This window comes from Gossypium hirsutum, chromosome A01 (assembly GCF_007990345.1).
Source record: "Gossypium hirsutum isolate 1008001.06 chromosome A01, Gossypium_hirsutum_v2.1, whole genome shotgun sequence".
Taxonomy (NCBI): Eukaryota; Viridiplantae; Streptophyta; class Magnoliopsida; order Malvales; family Malvaceae; genus Gossypium; species Gossypium hirsutum.
In genome coordinates this window covers 80,136,209-80,146,270 of record NC_053424.1, presented here as the reverse complement: position 1 = coordinate 80,146,270, position 10,062 = coordinate 80,136,209, and positions in this window count along the sequence as shown.

Sequence of the window (10,062 nt, the reverse complement as noted above, 5' to 3'; positions counted from 1 at the left end):
GCCATTGTACACACTCGTGTACTATGCCGTGTCCTCCACACAGTTGAGACACATGGCCATGTCTCCACCCGTGTGGTTGCTACTAGGCATTCTGCTTTGCTAAATTTAAGTGCAGGGCACACACGGTCTGATATAGCCCATGGGGCAAACCGTGTGTCACACACGGTCTAGATACACGCCCATGTGTCTGCCCGTGTGGACAAAAACAAGGCTATCTACCAAGCCTTTTTGCCACCCTCACTTGCCCCAACCTACACAACATCAAACATAATAAATCCAAGCATAAACACGCATAATCAAAACAGCCACAACCATGAGAATTTTTATCAAATGCATTTAATAATAACCAATATTAGCCAAATTTAATGACCCATGAAAAATGAATATCACATCCATATGAGCCAACACTTGTGGCTAAACTAACAATCCACTAAACAAAAAGACCAAGTCCCTATGCCACACTCAAAACATTTAAACTAGCTATACCAAAAGCTTCAAGTGATAGTGTGATCACTGCCTCTAACGTCCATTGATTCCCGATGCTAGCTTGGCGTCACTATTGTAACATCCCAAAATAGGGCCTAAACGGAATAGTGGTTTTGAAACCACGAATCCCAGATAAAAAATTTTATTCTGATTAATTTTTATAATTTACCGAATGATTAGATACATGTGTTAAAGTATCGATGGAAAATTTTATAGATAGCATGCTTAATTTACCTACTCGGGCTTAATTGCAAAAGTTAATAAATATGAGTTTTAGATGCTAAAGGATTAAATTGAAGAGTATAATTGAAGTAGAGGTCCTTAAATGGTAATTAGACCATTAGGTTTTCATGGACAAAAATGGACATACATAAATAAAAATAACTAAAGTTTTAATGAAAGGTATTTTAGTCATTTGGTAATTACAAGATTAAAAAAGCGAAAAAGATGGCAAAATGTGCCCATCTTCTTCATTAGGCCAAAATTTCAAGGGTTCTTCATAGCTAGGGTTTTGTCAAGCTTCCAAGCTTCATAGTAAGTAATTCCAAGCCCCGTTTTTAATGTTCTATATGTTTTTGAAGTCCGACAACTTGATTTAGCTTATTCTAGCAATAATTTAACCTAGGGTTCATATTTGGAAAAATACCCATAGGTGAAATGTGTTTATTTTGATGCTTTATGATAGAATATGAAGCTTGAAATTATGTTAAACGACTTGAGCTAAGCGATTTTAAGCGAAAACAAGTAAAACAACATAATCAGTTAAAATACCTAATGGTCATAAGTACATGTTAGAATGGGAATTTGATGTTGTCGTAGGTAAATAAATGATCAGCATGTTATAAAACATAAGAATTAGGGATAAAGTTTCATTTATGAGCCTTAGGGAAAAAGTGTAAATATGCAAAAGTTTAAAGGCAAAATTGTAATTTTTCCAAAGTTAGAGTTAAGGACTGTTTTGATAAATGTGAATATTAAATAAGTTAAATTTTCTATTATAGATCAAGAAGAATAAAATTCAGGGTTAGACCGAGAAAAGAGAAAGGTTGAGGACTAAATCAAAATATTTAATCGTATATTGTATCGAGATAAGTTTGCGGTAAATAAATGTAATGTTTTATTTATTTATAATTAATGATGTTATTTTTCAGCATCTATATATTTATTTTGTAAATTTATTCCTTGATGATTCAAGCAAGAATTGATAGAGAAATGATACTTAAAAGTCCCGGTTGAACCTTAGGAATGTGTAGGATACAAATGTCATGACATTAGGGTTTAAGGATACCAAGTAAGACCATGCCAAAGCATGGTATTGGTAACTCTTACAAGGCAAGGAAATCATATAAGACCATGTCAAGAAATGGCATTGATAAACTACGATGTAACACCCTGAACCCGAGACCGTCACCGGAGTCGAACACGAGGTGTTAGCAGACTTCAACCACTTATAAAAAAAATTTCCCAGACACTGCCAATCTGCGTACTAGTCGCTTTAAAAATCATATCTTGAGTTTCAAAACTTGAAAATCAGTTTCGTAATTTTTCCCTCAAACTAGACTCATATGCCCATCTACATATTTTTTTCTAGAATTTTTGGTCAGGCCAATTAGTACATTTTATTAGTCAAAGTCTCCCATGTTACAGGGATCGACTACACTGACCTTTGCGCATTACGACTTGGATATCTCCCTCCACAGGGCTTCAATACTGATGCCGTTTGTTTCTATAGAAACTAGACTCAGAGAGGAATCCATACATATATAGCATGACTCCTAATTATCTCTGGTTAATTTATAATGAATTTCCAAAGTCGGAACAGGGAATCCAGAAACCGTTCTGGCCCTTTCTCACGAGAACCTGAATATCTCTTAACATACTGTCCATATGATCATTTTGTTACTTTCCTATGAAAATAAATTCATCAAGGTTCGTTTACATAATTTATTCACTATTTAATTCCAATCCTACTATTTTTAGTGATTTTCCAAATCTACATCACTGCTGCTGCCAGCATCTGCCTTTAAGGTAGACTTTACCTATTTCATAGTTTCCATGATTCAACTAGCCCTTTTAGCATAAATAGCACAAATCATGATAGCGATTAACCATTCCATACCAAATGATTATAACATTATGCTCAAACATATATAAGCCATTTTCGCATGGCTATATACATTAACCAAAATATTCTTCCGCCACTAGTCTATTTTATACATGCCATAAGACAATCCGAAACATAGCAGTACCAAACAGTGGATAGTGATAGTGTGACTAGTTGCTGACGATCCCTGAGCCTGTAGCTTCGCAATGAGATCTATAAAACAGAGGAAACAGAGTAAACGGGGTAAGCATTACAATGCTTAGTAAGTTTTAAGCAGTGTCAACAGATAACAATCAAATTATAACATAGTTGTTCGTATTTTTATTTCACTCTTCCTTCGGGCATACCATCCCTTTACCGAATCTGCACATCTCATCATATGCAATAGGCAGATAAACTTTCACATAAAAGTGAGCTCATATGACATAGATATATCGTATGATTTCACATCACCTCTCACACTGATCCGATGTCACATAATCATAGGAATAGTCTCATAGATTGCTTTCGTATGCATCACATAACTACCTTATGATTTAGTGCAAATCAAGCTCACATATAAACTTGAAGTACATACCTGTTTAACCTTTCGCATTGAATATATTTATAAGCAATTCTTATTACGAAGTCTTACCCGGACATAATCTCCACACGAAGTTATCGGGTCTTACCCGGACAAAATCCCCACACGTAGTCATCGGATCTTTAGAGCTCGGATATAGTACAAGCACGAAGCTTAAGGACATTAATCAGTGATAATATTCTCGCATAAAGCCTGCAGGGTTTTAACCCGGATATAGTACTGACACAAATGCCTTTCGGGACTTATCACATTTATGCACTTTCACATCCATTACGTTGGCCACTCGGCCCTGTCACATATATACACTTTCACATTCATCACATCGGCTATTAGACCTTATTACATATATACATACACTTTCACATTCATCACATCGGCCATTAGGCCTTATCACATATATACATACACTTTCACATTCATCACATCGGCCATTAGGCCTTATCACATATATACACTCTCTTGGCTGAATCTACATCTATCATTTTCCAATATCACAATTTAGAATTCACGTATGGGTTTAATCGATAGCTTATGAGCAACTAGAACAAGTTTATCAAGGTTTACAACACAATCTCAAATTCAGCACAAGCTGTTTTTCCTGAGCAATAGTCACTAAATCATTTATAACTGGAGCTGCAAAACTCCAAATCACTTTCCGTTAATTTTTCCTGAATATAGACTCGTATATCTTCCATCCATAAAATTTCCAGAATTTTAGGTTTGGCCAATCAATACCAGATTTTTCTTAAAGTTTCCCCTGTTCCACTGTTTGACTAATCTGACCACTCTTCACTACGAATCAAATTTCTCATTTTACGGAATTCAAAATGTGTTGTATTTGATTTTATTTGAAACTAGACTCATTAAGGAGTCTAAGAATATAAATTTTATCTTATAACCATTTTTTTACAATTTATAATGATTTTCTAAAAACAGAACAGGGGATTTCGGAGTCATTCTGACACCGTCTCACACAACTTTAAATATCTCATTATCGGAAATTCCTTTGGTTACACGGTTTCTTTTATAAGAAACTAGACTCATTAAGATTTAATTTCATGTCTCATTCAGCCTCTAATTCAAGTCCATAAATTTATGGTGATTTTCTAAAGTCACGTTACTGCTGCTGTCCGAAGCAGACTATTTTAAATTACCTTTAAATTCCCAAGCTCAAACACTTAAGAACTTACCATTTGAGCTTAGAACATATCATGGCCACATCATATCTTATTAAATCAGCTCATCATGTCCTATTATAATTGAATTTACTCAACGTTTAAACACTTAAAACTTACCTCGGAAGTTGCCGAACGATTACGACGGCTCTTCGATCACTTTTTTCCTTTCCCTTATCCAACTTTGATCCTCTAGGCTCTTGAGCTAAATCAAAAAAATTTACTTCTCAATCAAACACATATATATGGCAACCATATACATTTCAAAAACCAATTCGTTCGTATCATTTGTCCATATATTAGCTTTTAGCATATTTGGTCATTAGAGTGACCTATTTAACTTTCAAGCATTCATTTCTAATTTTAATTAAACAATGCCGAATGCCATTAGCTACTAATGCCACACACACACATGTGCATAAAATTCACCCATACATAACCTCTAGCTCATTCGGTCATTCATCTCTCAAACCTATCAAAGCTTCATGTCAAACTTCCCTGGCCGAATACACATATAAGCACATAATGCACATTTAGAATTTTTTTATTTACTTCATGATACATTCGGCCTTGGCAACAATTTCATTAGAAATCCTTATTAGCCACTTCATCAATCAATTATATCATCTACTTAATATTTCATAACTTATCATGCTAGCTGAATATTATTTATTCAAGTTCATCATCTTCATATTCGGCATTAGCATCAAATATAATAGCCCATTTCTTCCCACTTTGAATTTATGCATCCATTTAATCATAGTTTGTTTAAGCACTCATACAACAAGATTCATCCAATTTAACAAGAAACAAAAACTTTATTCCTCCATAGCTACAATGGCCGAAAGATCTAGACATCTCAATACCGAAATTTCTAACATGGGTTGCCTAAAGAATTTGGTAGGGAGTTCAAATTTATCTAGCATTTCAAGTAATTTAACACATCCATATAGCTAACATGCTAGTAGTATCAAGGCATCAACTAAAATTTTGAAGCCTCTTAGCCGAATCCTAACTCTCCAACAACTCTAATTTCATCCATGAGATAAATAGAAGTAGGCTAACCCTCCAAAGGATGTGTAAACCTCCAAAAGCAACATTGAACATACCTTAATCTCAAGAACCACCTTGGCCGAACTTCCCCTCTTCTTCTTCCTTCCATTCGGCCATGTTGAACAACAAAGGAAGAATTTTGTTTTTCCTCCCCTTTCTCTAGTCACGGCAATGGGGAGTAAGGGGGAGACAACTTTGGTTTCTCCTCCCACTCCCCTCATATTTTATTATTCTTCCCACACATATTAGCATAAAATGTCTTTAATATGTTTTTTTTAATACTTATTTCCTATTATAAAACCATGTAGTCATTATAATATTAATACAAAATGCATATGCTTTGTATCCCATACCCTCATGGCCGGCCACTTCCTCTAAAGTGGGGAATTTGACATGCAAACCCATCATTTCACAACATGCATTATTAGGCCACTTTACATTTGCCTAGCACATTTCCAAATTTTCTCACATAAGTCCTATTTGATAAAATTCACTTACCATTAACAAAATTCAAACATGAAATTTTCACACATGCATATGTACATATAATGAGCATCAACTATGACGGTTAATTATCTTTATGACTCGGTTTAGTGGTCCCGAAACCACTTTTCGACTAGGGTCACTTTAGGGGTGTCACATACGACAAGGCAGAAATCCCATGTAAGGCTATGCCTTGGTGAGTTCATAAAGCAAGGATACCACGTAAGACCATGTCAAGACATGGAAATGGTAAGTTTAAAAAGGAAAGGTACCCATGTATCCTTAGTATTCCAAATGGTTCAACAAAAAGTTTAAACAGTGTACCAAAGGGAAGGTAAGATAAGTCCATGTTCGAAAGGTTCAGGTTATCTTGACAATTCATTTAGAATGCTGTTATTTATTTACATGGAAACTTACTAAGCTTTATGCTTACTCCCTTTCTTTTCTCTCTTTTTTATAGTATCAAAAGCCAACTCAGAAAATCGTAAAGATGTCAGAAATTGCCTCACACTATCAATGAACTATCTTGGTATTTTGTGACTAGAAATACTTTAAGTTATGGCATGTATAGGGACTTGGCTATTTTGTGTGTATGTCCTTATGATATGATTAAAGAATGGCATGTGAAGCTTTGGTAATTATTAGCTTATAATATACCTAATTAAGAACATGTTTTGGTATTATGTATGCCTAAATGAGGTTTGTTGCAAAGAAATTATGAAGGAGTAAGAGTTGGCCATGGAACAGTTTGGAAACAACAGCAGTGATGTGGTTTTGAAAAATCACTAAAAATTGTAGAATTGGAATTAAATGGTGACTAAGATATATAATTAATGCTTATTGAATCTATTTTTATATGAACGAAACAGAGCAAGCAAAGGAAGTCTAAATTCTGAGATATTTAAATTTTTGTAAGACTAGTTCAGAGTGACTTAGTGATCCCCTGTTCCAACTTTGAAAAATCACTAGATATTTTAAAAAATAATTATAAGTCATAGTCTATATGTATAGATTCTTTAGTAAGTATATTTTCATTATAACCAAACGGAAATGTTATCCGAATTCTTTGTAATGAGATATCGATTTTTTTTGTGAAGAGAGGTCAGGTCCATTGAACAGCGAAACAAGGGAACTTTTAATGAATAAACTCTATTAATTCGCCAAATCAAAAATTCTAAAACAATTTATGGTAAGAAGATCTATGAGTCTAGTTTGAGGGAAAATTTACGGATTTAAATTTCGAGTTTCGTAACTTGAGTTAGAATTAATTTAGTGACTGTTACGCAGATGGACAGTTTTATTATGAATAATGAAATAAATTGTTTTGATTTGTGTAAGTAATTGGAAATTTTTAATGTTCCCAGTTTGGCCCAGAACCATTCAAATTGCACATTTTTGGGCCTCAATGGCCCTTTTTAGGGATTTATTAGATGAATGCGATTAAACTAATTTTAAAAATAAGTATGCCCCGAACAAGTAAGATAAGTCTGGTAACACCTCGTGCTCGACTCTGACGACGGTCTCGGGTAAGGGGTGTTATATTTAATGGTATCAGAGTAAGAATTTAGTCAGTTCTCATAATATTCAATATGATTAAGAGTCTAGCTATACATGCCATACTTATATTTTGATAGTGTGACAACTCCTGATGATTTTAAAATGTTTTTCTTTTATAGTTATGGATCCTAAACGAGTTGGTGCAGATGATGTAGAAAGTAACGCGCCCGCTCTTGCAGAAGGGACAGTGTCACCAGATAGTAGTGAAAGGCCCGTTATAGTTAGCCAGGGAGGAGGGGCTCGAGAAGCCTTCTTCCAAGCTATGAATGAATAGTTTACCGAGTTCATTCATATGAATCCAGCCATTAAACCTCCACCCCCTCATGATCCTCAGACTACCCATGTAGCTTCCCTAGTCACAGATACTGTTAGAAGAGAGAAGCCACCAGTTGATAAAATTAGAAAACAAGGTGCCGAAGAGTTTAAGGCTACTAAAGATGCCAATGCACAGAAAGCTGAATTTTGGCTTGAGAATACTATCAGAGTCTTTGATGAGTTATCCTGCACACCTGAAAAGTGCATGAAGTGTGTTGTATCACTTTTACGAGACTCGGCCTACCATTGGTGTAAGAAACTTGTGTCAGTAGTAGCGAAAGAGAGGGTTACTTGGGATTTCTTTCAGGAGGAGCTCCGTAAGAAATACATTAGTCAGAGGTTCATCGACCAGAAAAGAAAAGAATTCCTTGAACTAAAGAAAGGTAAGATGACAGTGACTGAATATGAACATGAATTTGTTAGACTTAGTAATTATGCTCGAGAGTGTGTCTCTACTGAAGCTATTAGGTGCAAGAGATTTGAAGATGGGCTCAATGATGATATTCGACTATCAGTCGGTGTTTTAGAAATAAAAGAGTATGTTATTTTAGTTGGAAGAGCTTGTAAGGCAGAGGAGTTACTGAAAGGAAAGGGTAAAGCTGAAATTGAGATGCAAGACATAAAGAAAAAACAGATGAGTAAGTCGTTTCAATCTACATCCAAGAGGCCTAGAGAGTTCTCTACGAGATCTAATTTTTTAGTAGGGTATTCTAGCCAAAACAGATATAGAAGATTTATGGGTCAAAAAGCTCAGACCACTTCAATTGCGAGTGTTGGCAGTATTTAGCTTGATAGACCCAAGTGTCCTCAATGTGGTCGACGTCATCCAGGTTAATGTCGAGCAACTGAGACTGGTTGTTTCTGATGTGGTGCATCGGATCAATTTATTTGAGAGTGTTCTGAGATGGTTAAAAGAGAAGTAATACCAAGTGTAAGATCAGGCAATGCCCTCGTTAGAGGCAGACCTCAAAGAAGTTCAGGAATAGGGGCAGGTAGAGGTGCATCTAGAGATTCAGCTCCGAGACCAGATGTTAGAGCACCTGCAAAGACCTATGCTATCCGTGCTCGTGAAGAGTCATCCTTCCCCGATGTAATTATAGGTACATTTTCTCTTCATGGTGTTAATGTTATTGCTTTCATTGATCTGAGTTCGACTCATTCCTATGTTTGCATGAAATTAATGCCTAGTATGAACATGTCCATAGAGTCTACGGGATTTGTGATTAAAGTATTGAATCCATTGGGTCAGTATGTATTAGTAGACAAAGTATGTAAAAATTTCCCTTTGATGATTAGAGGTTTCTGTTTTCTGGCCGATCTCATGCTATTGCCATTTGATGAGTTTGATGTGATTCTTGGTATGGATTGGTTGACTACGCATGACATGATAGTGAATTGTGGAAAGATATTTATTAAGTTAAAATGCGAAAATGGTGAAATTCTTTGAGTTAATTCAGATGAGTCAGATAGTTCAATTGCCATGATTTCTGTTATGTCTACTCAGAAATGCTTGAGAAAAGGATATGAAGCTTACCTTGCTTTTGTGTTGAATACTTGTAACACCCCAAACCCGGCCCAGACGTTATGGCCAGATATGACGTGTCACATGGACTTACGACATAGTATACATTCGCTGGTTTAAGTGATTAGGGTGGTCTTTGTAAAAACAGCAGTTGAATGAAAAGCTGGTTTATCAATCTTTAGGCTATCTATTTGTTGTGCTTGTTGAGTCTTGAAAACGTTCATTAATTTTGAAAACCTGCGCAGCGTAAAACTAGCAGTTTCGTCATAGTATAAATATAATCAGAAAATAAAACCATAGCGGAAAAAGAAATTAAAATAGCGGCCTTATTACAACTTAAAACCCAAAAATAAATCAGAATATAAAAATAATAAAATAAACTAACTTAGAAAAACCAACTTTGCAGATGATGTGGCCACTCCGAATCCCTCACAGCTCTAAGCCCACTATGGTTGGGGATTTCCTGTAGAGATGAAAATAAAGGGTGAGTTCGGTAAACTCAGTGTGTAACATAACCCAACCATAGCCCAAAACAGATCAAACCTCAGAGTCAGACTTATCTGGGCCTTGGCCCAGTACAGATATCAGAATGAAACCCAGAGGCCCATAGAAGATACAGAACAAATATATCATGAATGCAGAAATCCCAACTCAGATCCATCCATTACACCCCCGTACCAGCCTTACACCATGTGGGGAGACTACTCGACCCACCCAACCGCTACACACCACAGAAATTGCAATGAGGCTGCCAGATATTGTGACGAAGTCACCAGATACAGAT